A 23,326-nucleotide genomic window follows, 5' to 3' on the forward strand; every position below is an offset into this window, starting at 1 on the left:
AGCTGTGCCCTGATTCTTTCTTGTTACAGGCTTCTTGGAGCATCTGGGCACAAGGTTAAAGAGACTCGACCCTGTTACGCTGACTCCCATTTTGGACAAAGGTGCACGGTGGGTCCTCAGACTTGTTTTTCCACGAGGAAAACTGCCTGTTTGCTGATAGCTCATTGGTATTTTGGAGGTTAAGTCCTTACATCTGTCAAAAAGGGTGGGTGAAGTCTTTGTGTTCTGCATCATTCCACTGCCAGACTTTCCACTGAGCATTGTAATAACTTTCTGAATTTCCTTCCAGCCCTCTGTTGGCTCTAAAACCACAGGCCAGCTATTAAGGGAGATAATCCTGAGCATATCAGTTAGGAAGAGTCCTAGAAGGAAACAGAACTCCACTCAGAAGGTTCAAATGAAGGTACTTAGTGTAGGAACTAAGAAAGAGTTATGGGCATCTTAAAGGACCCACATGTAGAAGGCGTTCAAGAGACAGGTAACAGCAGTGAGTCACAGGGGCAAGGAGAGAAGGTATACTTACTGGAATCCAGTGAGAACAGCAGGTGTGGAGGAGGGGCACAGAGCAGGAACTGAGTCAAGGAGGGTCTCTGCCACTGGCAACACAATATCTCAATGGGAAGGGAGAGGGAGGAAATACCCCTAACCCTCTCACTTCCTGCCAGTATCTCCCATTGCTGAGGGCAAGCCAAGTGACTTTTACTATCCCAAGTGACTCAGTGCCTAGAAATCAGCCTACCAGGACCCAGGGAAGGACAGTCATTAGATCTGCAGTAGGGAAATGGGGTACAAATGGAAAATAACTATACAGAGTCATCTAGTGCTTTATCCCAGAAAGCAGAATCGAAAGCTATAAGGGCATTCTTATTTTAGGGCTCATAAAGATATCAAGCTGCTCATTAAGCTTTTTCATGTATAATATACTGTGCTCAGGACTTTGCCAGTGTTATATTATCTCATTGAACACTCATAGCAATTGTCTAAGGGAATTACTCTTCTTGCTTTCCACATTCAGTAGAGGATATGCCAGATATTGCATATTGATATTTAGCATCATCTCTGCCTTTCTAAACTCTCCCAAAAATTATAGAGGCTGAAACCTTGGGGTTACATGTCTGAGAACTCCAGCAGCTTTCAAATTTGGATCCTTAGCCAAATTTCAGGAGGCAGAAAACAGGGAGAAACCATAATTTTCTCATAGCAGCTGCGTACAGGCATGCAGATTTTAGCAGACGATAGTTGTGAGGTTTTTGCCATCATCTTTGGGTATCCTCCTGAAAATTGTCACTCTAATGCTGAAGAGAATAGTAAGATCATTGATTTGGGGGAACAGTAATTTCCCATGATTTTTGAAGTTTGCTAAGCTCTGGAAAGCAAGCAACTGTTTTTCCTAATGTTTGCACTCAAGCCCTTTTAATTGTTCTATAAACATCTATGTCTATGTCCTAAATCCCTTTCTGCTTGAGATAGTCTTTTCTGTTTTCCTCATAGAATCTTGACAGATGCAGCATTTGGTACTCGAAGTGGTTCCAGGAAGTTCAGCTACAAAGATGGAAATCCAAGATGCATTGTCAAGGCCTGGTTTGATTTGAATGCAATAATGACCTCGTCACTAGCAGAAAATGGGATTCAGGAAGTCCATGGTATGCAATGTCAGAACAGTTTCTCAAGTCATTACTTGTCATTCCTGGAATCAGTTACCTATTCAAAGAGACCAAGTGAATTTTGTGATAGAATGCTCTGGTGGAAGAGAGAAGTGCAAGGGTTAGTGTAATGGAATCCAATGGATGGCTTACAGAAAAAAAAAAATTGCCCTAAAAGAATCTCTTATCTATTGTATCAAAAATATGATCCAGAGTAAGTCCTGTAGGTGGCAGAATTACAATACAACTTGAATTCACAACTTTTTTAGATGCTCATGTGAAAAGTGATTAATTGGTAAAGAAGATGACCACAAAATTTGCCATGGGATATTTGGATGCATAAAGATAAATCAGTGTACTTTAAAACCCCAAATCCCACTGAGCATGCCTTTCTATCAGAGGCAGCACCTCCACGCCCTTCTGGGAAGGCCTTTTGAAGCTGGTAATGACTTAGCTGAAATAATTCTTTGTCCATGTAATGCTGATTCTCTACAACCCACTCCTACCACTTTTGATCAGAACCAAAAGTAGAATCATCCCAGTAGACTTTACAGGGGATAAGTTCAAATCTGACCCAGAACATAGTATGCACTAAAAGAACTATGGGCTCCTGGGTGGCTCAGTCGGTGGTGACTTCAGTTCAGGACATGGTCTCATGGTTCATGAGTTCAAGCCCCACGTCAGGTTCTGTGCTAACAGTTCAGAACCTGGAGCCTGTTTCTGTCTCCCTCTCTCTCTGCCAATCCCCTGCTCACATTCTGTCTCTCTCTCTCAAAATATTAAAAAAAAAACTGCAACATTCTGCTAATGTATATCTGTAGAAACCTGAGGATTATATGTGAGAATGGATTCTAAAGAGATTAGGAGAGGGATAAAGTAAAATGTGATTGGATCAAATTTACCAGTCTAGATGAACTTGAGAGAAATTCTATATTCAAATGAGTTAGCTGAAGCAGCTGGAATGGCTCTGGCTGTTTGGTTGGAAAACTAAAACCTTGGACAAATAATGGCCTGTATGAAGTGGATAATCCTTTGCAGAATATAAAAGAAAAAAATTGAAAGCCTTGGATAGGAATATCAGAATGGATTTATTAAGTGTGACCTGATTAGCCATCCTCTAACTCTATCCCTTATATGAGTCCTGAGGATTCTGTGTTTAATTAGGCATTGAAAAATAATTCCCATGAGAAGCATCAGCATCTTCATAATACCTTGTTGTGACCATCATCTGCAGGCTGAAGATGCTGTGACACATGAACCATCTGGGGAAGATTGACTACACTTGGCCCCTTCTTCTGTGGAATAGGCAGTGATTTTTTATCATAGTAATAGAAATTTATTTTTGTATTTGGATGTACCCACCTTGACCACATATTTCTGCCACCCCATCACACATGACTTACTAAATGCTTAGTTATTCAGCATATGGTTTTCCATTTGGCATAACTTCTGACCAACTGGTTATAATGCAACAGAAGCGATGCCTGTGAGATTCACTGATCTTAACATGAATCCCACCACCCAGAAGCAGCATGCCTGCCAGAGCAGCAGAATGGCTTACTGAAGTTTCCACAAGTGAGCCTGCTGAGATCTAACAACGTATGAGGTTGGAGTGCTCTTTTACAAGGTATAGTATATATTAAAAACTAGTTTCAACAGATTACACCAGTTCTCCTATGGCTAGAAAACACAAGTGTGTAAATCAAAGGATAAAAATGGGCCTGACTCCAATCACTAGCCACCTAATGATCCATTCAAAAAATGTACTTTGTTTCACACAACGTTGAGCTTTGAAGGCTTAGAAACCTTAGTTCTCAAAGGAGGAGTGCTTCTGCTTCCAGGGGACACAGTGGATCTATTGACCTGTGAATTGAGACTGCTACCTGGCTGTGTGGGGCTCTCCATGTCATTGAACCAAGAGACAAACAAAGAAAGAGTTAATGTGTAGACTGAAATGATCGACCCCGACTATCAAGAGAAGAACTTTATTGCAAGTAGAGTTTAGACAAGGAGGAGTCTGTGAAATCCTTCAGAGATGCTCTTAGAATTTCATTATCCAAAAGGAGAAATGGAAAACTATAGCAACTCAATACCGGCAAAACCACCAAGAGCTCAGAAATGAAAATTTGGGTTACACCACCAAGCAAAGAACTACTATCAGCTGAGCTTCATTCAAGTTGGATGAAGGAATTCACACATACTGGCTATGGCCCAGGTTGTATACTCAAGAACTGTAGTAGCTGCCTAGATTTTCATATTTGTATATGCCTATTTCCCTTTTTTCGTTCCTTTTCCAGGTGTTGGTGATCATTAAATTTATTATTTAGTCTTTAGAAACAAGATTGGGATGGCCAAGGAGGTGCACCATTCAGATCTGCTTTGAGAGAAAGTGGTGCAGGGAGTGTAGTTGATAACAGCTCTCAGCTGCTACTCCTTTGAATCCATCATGGCAGTCAGGATGAGAACACCCTTCTTTTGGGCTGCACCCAGGCAATGGCTGAGAGTGACATGCAGAGGATACTAGATCAGGTCCATTACTACTACTCAATGTGGCAATCTTTGCTCAAGATCTCCCATCAATTTTATCAAGACTTTCTCAAACCTGCAAGGGGGTTTGAAGACATCCTGCCTACTGTCACTTCCTCGCTTTTTATTCTTCCTAGGTACTTTCCCCAATAAATCCCTTTCACATATAATTCTGCATTAGCATCTGCTTCTTGGCAGATCCAAAGTGACACAAAGACATAAGTGGGAATTTCTAAAGGAGAAATGATTATCACCCAGAGATGGATGACGTGATTTATGAGATTTTGCTTCCCACTTTGGGGAAAAGGATCAGATTGCTTTTGTTTATATGAAGCATATTTGTATTATGCTTAGCAAAAGACTGCTATTGTTTTTATTCTTATTTTCTAGAATTTTTAACATAGTAGAAGGTTGCATGTGTATGCTGAGAAACCAAAGTGGTGTGGGTTTACTAGATATAGTGTCTAGTAGCATTTGAAATTCAGTTCCCTAAAGCCTAAATCTCCATTTTTCTGTGTCATGAGATCTGGAAGCCTATGAATTGCTATTCCCGGCTCCCTTGCACTGACAGTTTCGATGTGATTCAAGGTCCAATGAGGTATACTTGCTAATACTTGAGATGCAGAAGGAAGGCAGTTGCAGTGGCAGCTGAAACTGGACTCCAGTAGAGTCTAGTTTTTACCGTGGCCTAACTCTTCATTCCCTCCTTGTCTTTAGCCTCAGAGCTACAAGACAGCTGGGCAGGTGAAAGAGGAAGCTGTTTTCTGCTTCTTCCCAATTACTGGCTGCAGCACCAGCCTCTTGGTCTCAGGTCAGAGCCACAAAGATGTGGCCTGAAAAGTAGCAAGAGACCCATGACTTCTTTTAAAATTTTTTTCCAACGTTTTTTATTTATTTTTGGGACAGAGAGAGACAGACAGAGCATGAACGGGGGAGGGGCAGAGAGAGAGGGAGACACAGAATCGGAAACAGGCTCCAGGCTCTGAGCCATCAGCCCAGAGCCCGACGCGGGGCTCGAACTCACGGACCGCGAGATCGTGACCGGGCTGAAGTTGGACGCTTAACCGACTGCGCCACCCAGGCGCCCCAAGAGACCCATGACTTCTGCTTATAAAATCATGGGATGATTGGAGAAACAACCCCATAACTAAACCTGCTTTCGTAGTGAGTTTCTATCTGCTACCTTTACCCCACACTGTTTTATTCTCTTATCCTTATTTTCTGTTTAACCATCTCTCATAAGTACTAGTTTTACCATTCCATATGCATTTTGCTTTCAAAATGAGAAGAGATTATAAACACTTCAAATGTCCTTCTTTTCTCCTTTTCATTTACTTTTATAAATTATGGTAAGGTATTTAAGACAAAAATGGGACAAATAATAATAAAATAAACATCATGTATACTTCACACTTCAAGAACAAAAACACTGTGAACCCACTTGAAGGTCTCCGTGGGTCTCTCCATCTCCTCCAGTCATAGTAAATGGCCTGAACTGTGTATTTATATTTCCCTTGAATTTATAATCTTTCTATATCTGAATATATACTAAGCAATTGTCATGTCTTGCATATTTCAAAAACGTATAGAAAGGGTTATCATAGTTAGTATATTCTGCACCTTGCTTTTGCCTGTGATTGTGAACTATGTTGATCAGTTTAACTCTAGTTCCTGTATGTTATCACCTAAATGGTATTCTGTTGTATGGCTATACTAAAACTTAGTTATTTGTGCCTCTGATGATGAGCATTTATGTTTTTCTCTAATTTTTTATTACACACTGTGATGCTGTAGATATACCTACATAAATACCTTCTAAGTTTTAAATTATATGTTTTTAAATATTAAAAAATATTAGTGAAGATCTATTAATGATAAACCATTTTTAAAATCTGTTTTACATTAATGATTTTGGTTGTCAACAATTTAAATACTTTTTGGTGTCAACAATTTAAATATGGTGGTTATTTTCTCTCAGCACATTGGTGATTCCATTATCTTTAGGCTTCCATTGTTGCTGTTGAGAAGTCTACCGATTTGCTGTATTTTTATAAGTACATTTTCTCTTGTCTGTGCTGATTTTAAGATTTTCTCTCTCTCTGTTATTTTGCCATTTCACTAAAATGTGTTTGTCTATAAATTCTGCTGCAGGTTTGAGCTTTCCTGAATTGGTGGATTAATTTCTTTCATCAATTACAGAAAATTCTTGGTCATTTGATTCATCAACTATTTCCCTTTCTCCATCTTTTCTATTCTCTCCTTCTGAAAACTTCAGTAGCCATATGTTAGAGCCTTTCAATTTACCCTCCTTGTTTTGTAACTTTTTTCTCACATTTCTCATGTGTTGTTTTGTTTTTTTAGCATTCCACATAATTTCTTTAGATCCATCTACTGGTTTACTGATTCTATTTCTTTTTTCTTTTTACTTTTTTTAAAGTCTGTTTATTTTAAGAGAACGAGCGAGACAGCACAAGTGGGGAAGTGGGGAAGGAGGAGAGAGAGAATCCCAAGCAGGTTCCGCACCACCAGTGCAGAGCCCAGTGTAGGGCTTGACCTCTCAAACCATGAGATCATGACCTGAGCCAAAGTCAGATGCTTAACCAATAAGGTGCCCCAACTGATTCTACTTATTTCCATAAATTCTATTTGATTCTTTTTTGATTTTGCCTGGCCATTTTTTGTAGTATTTTGTTTGTAGTCTCAAGTTTTCAGTTCCTTCCTTTTTGTAATGTAATTATTTATATTCATTATCTAATAACTTAAATATCTGAAGGCTTTAGGTATACAATCTTCTGTTTTTCCTGCTCTTTCTCATGGTGGCTTGTTTCCTACATGAGTTCAGCAACTTTGCATTTTGAACTCATGACTGGCTAAACTTAATCTGTGGGCATCTGTAAGGAACTCTGATTAGAGCTGCCAGTTTAGGGGGAAAAAACAAGATACCTAGTTAAGTTTGATTTTCAGATAAACAACTAATACTTTTGTGTGTATTTCTCAGATATGTCATGCTGCATACTGAAACATTTTTTCATGGTTTATCTGAAATTCAAATTTAACTTTGTGACATGCATCTTATCTGGCAGCCCTACCTATGCTGAACATACAAGTCTCTAGAGGAGAGTCGTTCTTCTTTCTGAGAGATTTCCTGGGATACACACAACTGGGACCACTTTAATTTTTCACTTTGGTATTTTCTGGGCTACGTACAAAGTTAACTTGGAGCTGTAACACACTTATGAGGATAGGGTCATGTTTACCATTTCTCTGATAACCCTTCCCCATCTGTTACTGAAGCTAAAACAAAGAACAATCTTTTGCCAGAGGAGTCTTTTTGTTTTCCTAGCCTACACTTTCCCTGAGCTTATAAGTGTCCATTCTTTAAGTGTCCCTGTAAGTGTCCTTTCTTTGCAAATGGTTCTCAGTTCATACAACTTACCTTCCAAAAGCTCAAGTCTTTATCCCCCACAGGACCATTAAAATTCAAGAGTCTAGATTTATGCAACCTGTTCATATAATGTAATTCTCTAGACCTCTTGTTGGCCTTTAATTCTGGATAACAACTCTGGACTCCTTCTGTTTTGTGTTTGACTTCCTAAACTTTTCCTTACTTTCTTATGGGATCGGTATGCACTTTGAAGGATGTTTGTTGAATTTTAGCCTTCATTTTTAGATGTTTGCTAAAAAGAAATTTTTTCAAATTTTCTTGTAGCCCTTATCACCTCAAAAATGTTTCTTTTTTATTTCCTTTAACAAATGTGAGAAAGATGCCAAAAAATGAAATTGATCTGAGAGTCAGGAAACATGAATTTTAGTCCTGCATTTACTAATGATGTTTAACAAAACTTTGCCTTTGTTTTTGAGACAGAGACAGAGCACAAGTGGGGGAGGGGCAGAAATAGAGAGAATGAGACTCAGAATCCAAACCAGGCTCCAGGCTCTGAGCTGTCAGCACAGGCTCTGAGCTGTCAGCACAGAGCCTGACGCAGGACTTGAACTCACAAGCTGTGAGATCATGACCTGAGCCACAGTTGGATGCTTAACTGACTGAGCCACCCAGGCACCACAAGCCTTGCCTTCTTTGGAGCTCAGTTTCCTTAAATGTAAAAGGAAGGTTAGGATTGATTTCCATCAGTGTTTTTCAAATGGTGATTCACATTTCACATCCTATTATTGAGTCATGGTATCAATTTAGTGGGGGGTAACTAGCATATAGGAAAGATATGTAACATTTCATGAAACTTTAGCTTCAGGTGTGTGTGTGTGTGTGTGTGTGTGCACGCGTGTGTGTGCACACATACACGCATGTGTGTGTTCTAGGCCACGATACTCCATACTGTGGGTTACTCAGGATACCATCATAGGCATTGATTCCCTGTATTGATTAGAATCTCCACTGCAGTGAATACTCTCTAGTGCGCATTTATGTGAAGCACAAAGGTTTCTCCTCAGGTCCATCCACCTCCTTTTTAGACCTAGACCTTTTTAGACCTAGACCTTTTTACCTTAGGTATTTCAATCTTGCCTTTTCCAAGCCCTTGACCAGCAAGCTAAGCTGTTCACCACTGCCCAAGAGGCCTTACTTAACACTATCTATTTCTCCATACAAAGGAGATGACCAAGTGTACTATTCAAAGCTCTGCCCACAGGGTTATTTCCCCTCCTTGTCACGTCAAGGCCAGCCCTGAGCAGGTCTGTATTGCAGCCTAAGTCCATCTTCAGGGCCCTCTGTGGAATGAGGACTGAGGGTTTTTCCTCTGTCATCATCTGGCATAGGGCTTCTTATTAAGTCAATATATAAGTTGAGAGAGCAGTTTTGTTGCAACAGAGGTAGGTGACATAAAGACACAGTAACCTGTTCATGTTACTTAGACTTATTTGAGCTCAATCCTGAAGTTTCATCAGAAGATGGAGTGTTTCTGGTCTGCCAAACCATGTGAATTGGTAGGTTATGATAGGCAGTTCTTGTCTCATACTTACTTGGTGTCCAAGGCTGGTGCTCACTCTCTACTAGGACTCCGTAGCACAGCAGGAATTGTTTTACAAATTCTCTGCTGCAAGAGGCAAATTGCTTCAGATCCATAACAGTCTACAATTCTCCTGTTCTGGCTTGACAGAGACTCCCTACAATGTCCATATCTACCGTAGTAACATGAGCACACACAGATACTAGACTGGGGTAGGGAACTTATAGTGGAAAAGTATTAGAATACATACAATCCCCTGAACCCTCATTACTTTAGGCTGGACACAGTAAATAGTATGGTTAGTGTTCCAGGAGAGAGGAGTTCCATGACCATAATTATCTACATTTTTACAGAATGGGGGAAAGCAAGGAACATCTCTGGGATTATGTAACATTGGAAGCTTCATGGGTTGAAAAATGACCTTGTTTGAAAAGAGGAGTTTTAGGAGTTTAGTAGCCCATTAAAGAGTTAGCTACTTCCTCATTGAGCTAACTCAGACCTGCTAACCCAGGTCTCTGTTGAGCTCCCCAAAACAGGAAGAAAATGAGCCTTCAGGGCCATTCAAAATTGGATCCAGGGCCATTGGATCTATTGGCCATATGACCAAAGTGACTGGTCAGTTTGTACTGCATCTTGAACTCAATGCAATATCTTCCTTTGCTTTGAGCCCCACAATCAACTGAAAACCTTTTGAGGCACTGATAAATGGGTTGGATCATTATTTTCAACTATATTATATGCTATCTACAAAGTCTAAGGAGGACCCACCAACTGCTGGTGATAGGAGCAGTGATAGGAGGTGTACAGTGCAATAGGTTGTCCCTTCTCTTAGAGTGGATTCCCCGAGGATGTCCAGATCATTGGACCCCTAAAAGCTTTACCAATCTATCAGGCCACTGAATCTTTATCTTTCATCCTCTGGAGTGATATGTGTCATCTGGGCATTCAAAGTACTTTCTACTTCCTATTTCCTAGGTCTGATAAGCAAGATGACATCAATATAGTAGGTTAATGTGATACTTTATTTGTGACAGAGAGCAAGACAATTAACATGGTCTTGGGCCAAGACAGTGGATGTGAGCTACTATACTTCTGGACCTGGAGTCAATGCAAACCAATTTTAATCTTCCTTCTCAGAGGAAATGGCAAAGAAGGCATTTTCCAGATCAATAACTGCATACTATGTACAATGTAATAACGATGCCACATGACGCATAACAGCTCAATTGGAGCTGCCAATTGATAAAATGTATGGCAGTACATCATTGTCTGCCATGATTCATCTGGATTTCTGCAGAGACCATATCTGTGAACTGAAAGGCACTGTTATTGGCAATTCCACCTAGGATGCAGTACTACTTCTCGTTAACTACCGTAGTGGACATTGTGATGTGATGCTCAAATTCCCCCTTCAAGAATCTCTTTGACTTATTTCCTCGACTGTCAAGTCTCTTTGGGAATTGCTGTGGCTGAACAGAGCCTCTTCACCCAAGGTCATGATTATTTTCCAAAGGAACCCCACATTGAATGACTGATCAATGCAGGGCATATACAATTCCAGCTTCCTCACCTGGAAAACTGTGGAAGGTGATCCCAGCTTCAGAGGACCTCATGGAGTTGCTGAAGCCTTCACTGAAATTGTATTACAGCCCAAGTTTTCCTTTATCTGTTCCTGCTTCCTTCCTTCTGCTGGTGTTTATCTTGAATGCACTCCCTAATAAATCTCTTGCATAGTCTCATAGTCTGTGTCCTAGGGAGCCCAAACTATGGCAACTATCTTGATCAATAGGGGTATTATCAGGTTTTTTTTAAACTATAAATAAAGGTTCCAGAGAATGAATAGAAGGATTCTGCTGGCTATTAAGTATAACCACTTTTGTTTGCACCCAGAAACCAGGAAAATGAATCTATTGGTTGGGGTCCATAAATCTGTTATACCCACTTTGACTCAGACTTGGCCAGGACTATAACAGGGAGGCCATAATGACATTTTGGGTCCCTAGTAACAGTATCATCTCCGATGACTTATCCAACAGTCTTTGAAAGATCTGAGTATTCTTCTTTCCCCCAGAGTATTCACTTTCCCCCTGGTAAGTGAAAAAGGTATTGACACAGGAAGGGATGAAGGACAGGGCCAATAATTCAGTCTGACACAACAAGCATGAGAGTGTATAAAAGAACTAAGGGTAGGAGGGAAATTATTTTATACTGAGTGGGCAGGGAGGTTCTCTCTGAAGAAGTGAAGTTTGAAATGAGACCTGGCTAATAAGTAGGAGTTAGCATAGGGAAGACTGGTGTAAAGAATGCTTCAGGCAAAGGACAAGCTTGTGGAAAGGCTCTGGAGGAGAAAAAGAACATAGCCCATTAAAAGAATGAAAAGATCAGTGTGGTCAAGCCTGGTAAACGAAATGGAGACAGCAGTGGAGATATGGGATTTGTGGGCTACACCAGGAATATTCAGAGTTACTGTCAAAAAGTTTGAGTTAAAAAAAGGTTTAGGATATCATAAGCCTTTGAGAAATGTGTATAAAATAAAACATTTGGGCAAATGTCTGTTATCCAATTTATTTATTTATTTATTTATTTTTTAATATATGAAATTTACTGTCAAATTGGTTTCCATACAACACCCAGTGCTCATCCCAAAAGGTGCCCTCCTCAATACCCATCACCCACCCTGCCCTCCCTCCCACCCCCCATCAACCCTCAGTTTGTTCTCAGTTTTTAACAGTCTCTTATGCTTTGGCTCTCTCCCACTCTAACCTCTTTTTTTTTTTTTTTCCCTTCCCCTCCCCCATGGGTTTCTGTTACGTTTCTCAGGATCCACATAAGAGTGAAACCATATGGTATCTGTCTTTCTCTGTATGGCTTATTTCACTTAGCATCACACTCTCCAGTTCCATCCACGTTGCTACAAAAGGCCATATTTCATTTTTTCTCATTGCCACGTAGTATTCCATTGTGTATATAAACCACAATTTCTTTATCCATTCATCAGTTGATGGACATTTAGGCTCTTTCCATAATTTGGCTATTGTTGAGAGTGCTGCTATAAACATTGGGGTACAAGTGCCCCTATGCATCAGTACTCCTGTATCCCTTGGATAAATCCAATTTAAATAAAGATCCATTACTTCAACTTAAGAGCTCCCCTATTTAATGACATAATAAAGTATGAATAAGCCTCTCTTAGAGAAGCTACAGCTTCTACAAAACCCTAATATTTCCTTTTGGGTCATCTTCTTAAATATCATTCCCCAAATAATGTCCATTTTCATATTCCACCTATCCTGAAAGCAACACATACTTCAGGAAAGTCTCTCTCCTTCCTGGCCTTTAATACATGATACCTGTGCCTCTCTTAGTATACAGAAGACTTCATACTGCAAAATGATTTATTCACATACATGTAGCACAACCATTCTTACATGAGATTTAGAACTGTCTACTTATCTCCCATTACAAAAGAAGATTTAAAGTTACCCAGGAGTAAACCCTGAGCACAGTCTGAAGTTCTTTCCAGAAAATATCCCCACCCTCATCCCATCAAATGCCATAGATAAGGAAAGTAAAGTTTTTCCAGAAAGTACCTTCACCCCCATCCTATCAATGATGAGGGTGGGCATAGATGAGGAAAGACTGAAGCAAAGAAGCTAAGAAGAAAGTATGTTCATCCCTACATTTTGACTCCATTAAAGCAATAAACAGATTGTTCTCAAATATCAGCTACTGTGAATACTGCTAAATGATAGCGCATGATTTTGTATTTTTGTCTCTTTAAAAGATAACTATTTAAAGAGAATTAGAAACCATTCTGTCTCTCTCTCTCTCTCCCTCCCTCTCTGGTTTATAACATAAATAAGCAAATTGTATGACAACAATAGTATAGGGGTTAAAGGTGAGGGGAAGAAGTGTACTATTATAAGGATTTTTATACTAAATATGAATTGTTATATTATATAACAGTAGTCTGCCATAAGTTAAAGATGGATACTGTAAGCCAGGGTAGCAAATTTTTCTTTAAAGAGCAGATAGTAAATAGTTTAGACTTGTGGGCCATATAGTACTTACCACAAATGCCCCACTTTCACTGTTTTAGCTTGAAAGGAGCCATATGCAATGTAAATGAATGGGTGTGGATGCCTTCCAGTAATAGTTGATTTACAGAAACAGACCCACAGGCCATAGTTTGCCAACTCCTACTATAAACATTAAATCAGTCACTAAAATAAAATTTTAAAAAAAGAGTTCTAGCTAGTGATCAAAGAAAGATAATACAATGGGATCATAATAAATACTTAATTAACTCAAAAGAAGCATTTTAAAAAGGACAAAGAAAGGAAAAACAAATTGTGCAAATAGAAAACACATAGCAAGATGCTAGACTTAAACCAATCATATCATTATTCACATTAAATATAAATGGTTTAAATACATCAATTAAAATGTAAATGTGGCCAAATTTGGGTAAAACAGTGACACCCAACTATATCCTGTTTACAATTAAGTCACTTCAAATATAAAGACAGAAAATGATTAAAAGTAAAAGAATGGGAAAAGTTATACCATTCTAAAACTAGTCAAAATACAGATAGAGTGGCTATATTACTATTAGAGAAAGTAGATTTTAGAGCAAAGAATTTAGCCAGAGTAAAAGTTATTTCATAATTAAAAAGTGACCAATTAAGAGGGAATAACAGTCATAAACCCTGTGCATCTAACAACTTTAAGAGACCCAAGACAAAAACTGATAGAATTGCAAGAAGAAATAGAAAATTTTAGTCACAGATTGCAATACTCCTGTCTCAATAATTGGTAAATTATGTAGACAGAAGAAAAATTTCTATATGAAAGGCATTAACTATATGATCAACCAACTTGGTCAGTTGGCCAGTGACAAAATACATTTTCCCCCCAATCACCCCAGAGCATTTGTCAACATAGACTATATTCTGGATTATAAAAATAGTATCAATGAATTTTAAATAATTGAAGTTATACAAAATGTATGTGCTATGACCACAGTGGAATTAAATTAGAAATCAATAACACAATAATATCTGGAAAATAGCCCAATACTTAGAAACCACATAACACACTTCTACATAACTCACAAGTCAAAGAATAAACCAAAAGAAAAAATAGAATGCATTTTGAACTGACTGAAAATGAAACTACAACATACTAAAATTTGGGGAAACATGCTAAAACATTATTTAGGGGAAACCTATAGTACTAAATCTTTATATTAGAGAGTGACAAAAGTCTCAAACCAGTGAACTCAGCTTCCAATTTATAAAATTAGAAATAAGCAAGTGAAAATCCATAAAAGTAAAAACTAGTAAATAATAAATATGATATCAAAAATGAAATAGAAAAATAGTAGAGAAAATGAGTAAACCAAAGCCTGATTCTGTGAGATCAATAAAATTGATATACCTATAGTCAGACTGATCAGGAAAAAAGAGAGAGAGACAGATGGCACAAATCACCAACATCTTATGTTAAAAGGACATATGTTAAAAGGAAAATAAAGGTCATACAGATATTTAAAAGATAACATTATGAAAACACTTTATGCCAAGAAATTTGACAACTTAGATGGAAATAGACAAATTCTTTGAAAAATACAAATTACCAAACTGCCAAAACTCACTCAAGAATAAATATATAATCTGAATAGCTCTATATCTATTAAAGAAATGAAATTTGTGCTTAAAAATCTTACAACAAAGAAACTGCCAAGTCCAGATGACCCCACTGGTGAAGTCTACAAAACATTTATGGAAGAAATAATACCAATTCAATACAAACTCTACTAGAAAGTTGAAAAGGGGGGATTATTTCCCAACTCGTTCTATATGAGGGTCAGCACTACCCTGGTATCAAAATTAGACAATTACAAGAAAACTTCAGATCAATATCCCTCACCAGCATAGATGTAAAAATCTTAAGCAAGATTTTAGTTAATTGAATCCAACAATATATAAAAAGGAAAATAAACACAGTCAATTGGAGTTTAGCCTAGGAATGCAAAGTTAGTTTAACATTCAAATTCAACCTTTGAAACTACACAACTCTGATTAAAGAAATCAAAGAAACATAAAATATATAAGATGAAGAGATATCCCCTATATGTGGATAGCAAGATTCAATAGTGTCAAAATTTCAGTTCTTCCCAACTTAATCTATAGATTCAACACAATTCAAATCAAAATCCAAGGAAGTTCTTTTGTAAATATTGACAATCTGTTTCTAAAATTTAATTGGAAAGGCAATACACAAAGTTGAAAAATGGAGACTACTGGACTTAAGACTTACTGCAAAGCTACAGTAATCAGCACAGTGTAGTATTGACAGAAGAGTAGACAAATAGACCAATGGAACAGAAATAGATCTGTGCAAATACAGTCAACTAGTATTGAAAAAGGAGCAAACAGAATTTAATGAAGAAAAGAGAGTCTTTTCAACAAATGTTGCTGGAAACACTGGACATTCAAAAAATACAAAAATATCAAAAATACCAAAAAACTGAATCTAGACACAGACTTTATGCCTCTCACAAAAATTATCTCAAAATGGATCATAAGCATCAATGTAAAATGCAAAATTTTAACATTCTTAGAAGATAAAATATAAGAAATCCTAGGTGACCTTGGGTTCAGTGATTACATTTAAGGTACACCAAAAGCATGATCTGTGAGAAAAAATATTGATTAAAATGGACTTGAGTAAGATTAAAAACTAATGCAAAAGACACTGTTAAGAGAATGAAACAACTCACAGCCTGGGGGAGGGAAAGTAGACATCTTTGCAAAACAAACATCTGATAAAAGACAGATAGCCAAAATATACAAAGTACACTTAAAACTCAACAATAATAGGAGGAGCCAAGATGGCAGAACAGCTTGGAAGTTTTTTGTGTGTCTTCTGTACATTAAATAGAGCCAGACCAACATTAAACCATCCTGCATACCTAGAACACTGATTGGAGGATTACACAACAATCTGTGCAACCTGAACCACAGAATTCAGCAGGTACATGGCGCAGAGAGGTGAATTTGGGGAGAGAGAAGCCGGGGCAGGCAAGGAGCCACTTTTGTGGGTGGAGAGGAGGGAGACCAGGGGAAGAATACAGAAAAAGCACCCCTACCCAAAAGCAGCTGGAGAGAAAGTAGAAAATTCAAAACAGCCACAGGGACTAAACTAAAAAGGGAGAAAGGAGAAAGAGAGGGTTGAAATTCCATTAAGATTATAAACAAAGGGAGCACAAAGGCTGCAACTCCACAGCTCAAAATCTGGCGGTGCTCTGGTGGGAAGGGTGAATCCCCAGGAACAGAGTGGGGTCTGGGAGTTTCTCGGGCCACACAGGGAAAAGCGGTTCCACTGCTGGAAGGACATTTGGTAGAGACTGTTGAAGCTACCTGGTCCCAGCAGACCCCAGAGAACATCCAGACTGGTGCTGGAACAAAGTCATTAAGGGTGAAGCCTGGTGTCAGATGTGTGTTGTGATTTCCCATAATCCCTGAAACGCTGCTGCTACACTGTCTCATGAACTTCTTCCAGGGCAGGCTGGCACCTGGCCACAGTCTCAGGGCACTTGCAGCAGCAAGGTCCCGCAAGCTTTCCTGGGTGCAGCCAACACTTGGCCATTGTTCATTTGGCCATTGCTCGGTGAGACCCTCCCACAGAGGGGTAGAACAGGTCAAAGCCACAGTCCTTTGGAAGTAAGGGGCCAGGGAAGGCAGCCGCATATGAGACAAAACTCAAGAGAGAAGTATTGCCTGGGGCTTGGTCATGGAGAGTGTAAAAGGGGGGAGTGGAAGAGAGCTAAAGACAGAGGAAAGGTACGCGATTGCTATCCAGAACAGACTGGGTACATGGGTGACATCATTTTCACCACTCCCACACATGCGCATATGCACCTGTGAGCCTCACAACAATCCACCCCAGTAGGCTAGCAGTGCCATCTAGTAAAGAACAAAGCCGTTGCACTGAGCCCTGCCCAACTGGGCCAACCTCGCTCTTCATGAAGACAAGTCTCACCACCTACTTAGTTTACGGACTATAAAGCACTTCATAGTCTGACTTCAAGGGGAAAACGAAGGAATTTCAGTCCTATTTCAATCTGTTAGCAGGCCCATCTATTCGATTTTCTTTTTTTTTCTCTTTTTCACTTCTTTTCTTGAATACACAGAATAAAAATTCATTTTTATTTTAAATAAATAATTTTATTTATTTATTTATTTACTAAATAAATTCAGTAAATAAATTTTACTTTAGTAAAATTTTAGTAAATTTTAGTAAACTTTAGTAAATTTTACTTTAGTAAAAAAATTTTACTAAATTTATTTATTTATTTATTTATTTATTTACAATTTTTTTACTGTATTTTTTACTTTTGTGTAAATTTTTTCAAATTCTATTTTACGTCCATCATTTTATTTTAGTCTACTACAGTGTATTCACTTTTCAAATTTTCAAACGATTTCCTTTTTTTCTTTTTTCTTTTTCTTTTTTTCTCTTTTTAGTTTCTTTTCTTTTTCTTGAATATAGAAAAAGAAAAAATTCATTTTTATTTTCAATTTCTATTAAAAATATTTTTCTTTAATTTTTTGATACTATATTCTTTACTTTTGTGTAAATTTTTTCAAATTCTATTTTACTCCCGTCATCTCATTTTAGTATACTTCAGTGTACATTGTTTTCAAAGTCTCAAACGATTTCCTTTTTTTTCATCCACTCCCTTTTTTTCTCTAATCTGTCAAGCCACTTTCAACACCCACACCAAAACACATGTAGGATCTAGCATCATTTATTCAATTTGTGTGTGTGTGTTTAATTTTTTAATTTTAATATTTTTCTAATTTAAATTTTTTTATTTTAATTTTTCTACCTCATTAATTCCTTTTCTCTGTACAAAATGGCAAAATGAAGGAATTCACCCCAAAAGAAAGAGCATGAAGAAACGACAGCCAGAGATTTAACCAACATAGATACAAGCAAGATGTCTGAACCAGAATTTAGAATCACAAGAATAGGACTACTAGCTGGAGTTGAAAATAGATTAGAATCGCTTTCTGCAGAGATAAAAGAAGTAAAAAATAGCCAGAATGAAGTTAAAAATGCTATAACTGGGGCGCCTGGGGGGCTCAGTCGGTTAGACATCCGACTTCGGCCCAGGTCACGATCTCACGGTCCGTGGGTTCGATCCCTGCATTGGGCTCTGGGCTGATGGCTCAGAGCCTGGAGTCTGCTTCTGATTCTGTGTCTCCCTCTCTCTTTGCCCTCCCCCCCGTTCATGCTCTGTCTCTCTCTGTCTCAAAAATAAATAAACGTTAAAAAAAAATTTTTTTAAATGCTATAACTGAGCTGCAAACACGGATGGATGCTGTGGTGGCAAGGATGGCTGAGGCAGAACAGAGAATCAGCCATAGGACAAACTTATAGAGAATAATGAAGCAGAAAAAAAGAGGGAGATTAAGGCAAAAGAGCACGATTTAAGAATTAAAGAAATCAGTTCCTCATTAAAAAGGAACAACATCAGAATCAGAGGGGTCCCAGAAGAGGAAGAGACAGAAATAGGCGTAGAAGGTTATGTGAGCAAATCGTAGCGGGAAATGTTCCTAACCTGGGGAAAGACACAAACATCAAAATCCAGGAAGCATAAAGGACCCCCATTAGATTCAACAAAACCCAACCATCAACAAGGCATATCATAGTCAAATTCACAAAATACTCAGGCAAGGAGAGAATCATGAAAGCAAAAAGGGAAAAAAAGTCCCTAACCTACAAGGGAAGACAGATCAGGTTTGCAGCAGACCTATCCACAGAAACTTGGCAGGCCAGAAAGGAGTGGCAGGAGTGTGCTGAATCAGAAAAATATGCAGCCAAGAATTCTTTATCCAGCAAGGATGTCATTCAAAATAGAAGGAGAGATAAAAAGTTTCCCAGACGAACAAAAATTAAAGGAGTTTGTGACCACTAAACCATCCCAACAAGAAATTTTAAGGGGGACTCTCTAAGGGGAGAAAAGATGAAAAAAAGATATATGTATATAGAAATACATACATACATACATACCAAAAGAAACAAAGATTAGAAAGGACCAGATAACACCACCAAATATTCCAACTCTACAAGCATAATACTGGCAATAAGTTCATATCTTTCAGTACTCACTCTGAACATCAGTGGACTCAATGCTCCACTCAAAAGACATAGGGTAACACAATGGATAATAAACAAGACCCATCTATATGCTGTTTACAAGACACCCACTTTAGACCTAACGACACCTTCAGATCAAAAATAAGGGGACGGAAAACCATCTACCATGCTAATGGTCAACAAAAGAAAGCCAGAGTAGCCATCCTTATATCAGACAATCTAGACTTTAAAATAATGACTGTATCAAGAGATGCAGAAAGGCATTATATGATAATCAAGGGGTATAGCCACCAAGAAGACCTAACAATTGTAAACATTTATGCACCAAATGTGAAAGCACCCAAATATATAATAAATCAACTAGTCACAAACATAAAGAAACTCATCGATAGTAACACCATAATAGTAGGAGACTTCAACACCCCACTCACAGCAATGGACAGATCATCTAATCAAAAAATCAACAAGGAAACAATGGCTTGGAATGACACACTGGACCAGATGGACTTACAGATATATTCAGAATATTTCACCCTAAGGCAGCAGCAGAATATACATTCTTCTCCAGTGAACACAGGATGTTCTCCAGAATAGACCATATACTGAGACACAAAACAGCCCTAAGTAAGTACAAGAAGATCAAGGTCATACCATGCATATTTTCAGACCACAACACTATGAAACTCGAAATAAACCACAAGAAAAAATTTGGAGAGGTAAAAAATACTTGGAGACTGAAGAACATCCTATTAAAGAATGAATGGGGTAACCAAGCAGTTAAAGAGGAAATTAAAAAGTATATGGAAACCAATGAAAATGATAACACAGCCAAAACCTCTGGGACACAGCAAAGGTGGGCATAAGAGGAAAGTATATAGCAATCTAGGCCTTCCTAAAGAAGGAAGAAAGATCTCAGATACACAACCTAACCTTATGCCTTAAGGAGGTAGAAAAAGAACAGCAAATAAAACCCAAACCAGGAGAAGACAGGAAACAATAAAGATTAGAGCAGAAATTAATGCTATTGAAACAAACGAAAAAAAAAAAAATGTAGACCAGATCAATGAAACCAGAAGCTGGTCCTTTGAAAGAATTAACAAAGTTGATAAACCACTAGCCAGTTTGATCAAAAAGAAAAAAGAAAGTACCAACAAAAATAAAATCAAGAATGAAAGAGGAAAGATCACAACCAACACAGCAGAAATAAAAACAATAATAAGAGAATGTTATGAGCAATTATATGCCAGCAAAATGGGCAATCTGGAAGAAACAAAAATTCCTAGATACATATACACTACCAAAACTGAAACAGGAAGAAATAGAAAATTTGAACAGACCCATAACCAGTAAGGAAATTGAATTCATAATCAAAAATCTGCCAAACAACAAGAGTCCAGGGCCAGATGGCTTTCCAGGGGAATTCTACCTAACATTTAAGGAAGAGGTAACACCTATTCTCTTGAAGCTGTTCCAGAAAATAGAAATGGAAGGAAAACTTCCAAACTATTTCTATGAAGCCAGCACATTACCTTGGCTCCAAAACCAGACAGAGATTCCACTACAAAGGAGAACTATAGACCAATTTCCTTAATGAACATGGATGCAAAAATCCTCAACAAGATACTAGCCAACCAGATCCAACAATACATTAAAAAAATTATTCACCACAACCAAGCAGGATTTATACCTGGGATGCAGATCTGGTTCAATAGCTGCAAAACAATTAACGTGATTCATCACATCAATAATAGAAAGGACAAGAACCATATGATCCTCTCCAAAGATTCAGAGAAAGCATTTGACAAAATAAAGCATTGTTTCTTGATAAAGACCCTCAAGAAAGTAGGGGTAGAAGGAGCATACCTCGAGATCAGAAAAGCCATATATGAATGACCCAATGAGAATATCATCCTCAATGGGGAAAAACTGAGAGCTTTCCCCCTAAGGTCAGGAACAAGACAGGGATGTCTACCCTCACCACTGTTATTCAACATAGTATTGGAAGTTTTAGCCTCTGCAACCAGACAACACAAAGAAATAAAAGGCATCCAAATTGGCCAGGAGGAGGTCAAACTTTCACTCTTCGCAGATGACATGATACTCTATATGGAAAACCCAAAAGATGCCACCAAAAAACTGCTAGAATTGATTCATGAATTCAGCAAAGTTGCAGGATATAAAATTAATGCACAGAAATCGGTTGCATTCCTATACACCAACAATGAAGCGACAGAAAGAGAAATCAAGGAATCGATCCCAGTTACAGTTGCACAAGAAAATCATAAAATACCTAGGAATAAATCTAACCAAAGAGGTGAAAAATCTATACACTGAAAACTATAGAAAGCTTATGAAAGAAACTGAAGAAGACACAAAAAAAATGGAAAAAGATTCCATGCTCCTGGATAGGAAGAACAAATATTGTTTAAATGTTGGTACTACCCAAAGCAATCTATGTATTCAATGCCATCCCTATCAAAATAACACAAGCATTCTTCACAGAGCTAGAACAAATAATCTTAAAACTGGTATGGAACCAGAAAAGACCCCAAATAACCAAAGCAATCTTGAAAAAGAAAACGAAAGCGGGAGGCATCACAATCCCAGACATCAAGCTATACTACAAAGCTGTAATCATCAAGACAGTATGGTACTGGCACAAGAACAGACACTCAGATCAATGGAACAGAATAGAAAACCCAGGAATGAACCCATAAACGTATGGACAACTAATCTTTGACAAAGCAGGAAAGAATATCCAATGGAATAAAGACAGTCTCTTCAGCAAGTGGTGCTGGGGAAACTGGACAGCAACACGCAGAAGAATGAACCTGGACCATTTTCTTACACCATACACAAGAATAAACTCAAAATGGATGAAAGACCTCAATGTAAGACAGGAAGCCATCAAAATCCTCAAGGAGAAAGCAGGCAAAAACCTCTTTGATCTTGCCCTCAGCAACTTCTTACTCAATACGTGTCCGGAAGCAAGGGAAACAAAAGCAAAAATGAACTGCTGGGACCTCACCAAAATAAAAAGCTTCTGCACAGTGAAGGAAACAATCAGCAAAACTAAAAGGCAACCGACAGAATGGGAGAAGATATTTGCAAACGACATATCAAATAATGGGTCTGTATCCAAAATCTATAAAGATCTTATCAAACTCAACACCCAAAAAACAAATAATCCAGTGAAGAAATGGACAAAAGACATGAATAGACACTTCTCCAAGGAAGACATCCAGATGGCCAACCAACACATGAAAAAATGCTCAACATCACTCATCATCAGGGAAATACAAATCAAAACCACCATGAGATATCACCTTACACCTGTCAGAATGGCTAACATTAAGAACTCAAGCAGCAACAGATGTTGGGGAGGATGCGGAGAAAGAGGATCTCTTTTGCATTGTTGGTGGGAATGCAAGCTGGTGCAGCCAGTCTGGAAAACAGTATGGAGGTTCCTCAAAAAAACTAAAAATAGAACTACCCTACCACCAGCAATTGCACTCCTAGGCATTTATCCACGGGATACAAGTGTGCTGTTTTGAAGGGGCACATGCACCCCCCTGTTTATAGCAGCACTATCAACAATAGCCAAAGTATGGAAAGAGCCCAAATGTCCATCGATGTATGAATGGATAAAGAAGATGTGATATATATATATACAATGGAGTATTACTTGGCAATCAAAAAGAATGAAATCTTGCCATTTGCAACTATGTGGATGGAACTGGAGGGTATTATGCTAAGTGAAATTAGTCAGAGAAAGACAAATATCATATGACTTCACTCATATGAGGACTTTAAGAGACAAAACAGATGAACATAAGGGAAGGGAAACAAAAATAATATAAAAATAGGGAGGGGGACAAAACAGAAGAGATTTATAAATATGGAGAACAAACTGAGGGTCACGGGAGGGGTTGTAGGAGGCGGATGGGCTAAATGGGTAAGGGGCACTAAGGAATCTACTCCTGAAATCATTGTTGCTCTATATGCTAACTAATTTGGATGTAA

The 23,326-nt window shown here is 38.2% G+C and overlaps 1 protein-coding gene across 4 annotated transcripts in view; it reads right to left on the reverse strand.

Moving 5' to 3' along the window:
- Nucleotides 1-23,326, reverse strand: part of PRSS51 (serine protease 51) — a 60,007-nt gene that overhangs the window by 2,438 nt on the left and 34,243 nt on the right. The gene's annotated exons all lie outside the window — the stretch shown is intronic.

This window comes from Neofelis nebulosa, chromosome 3 (genome assembly GCF_028018385.1).
Source record: "Neofelis nebulosa isolate mNeoNeb1 chromosome 3, mNeoNeb1.pri, whole genome shotgun sequence".
Taxonomy (NCBI): domain Eukaryota; kingdom Metazoa; phylum Chordata; class Mammalia; order Carnivora; family Felidae; genus Neofelis; species Neofelis nebulosa.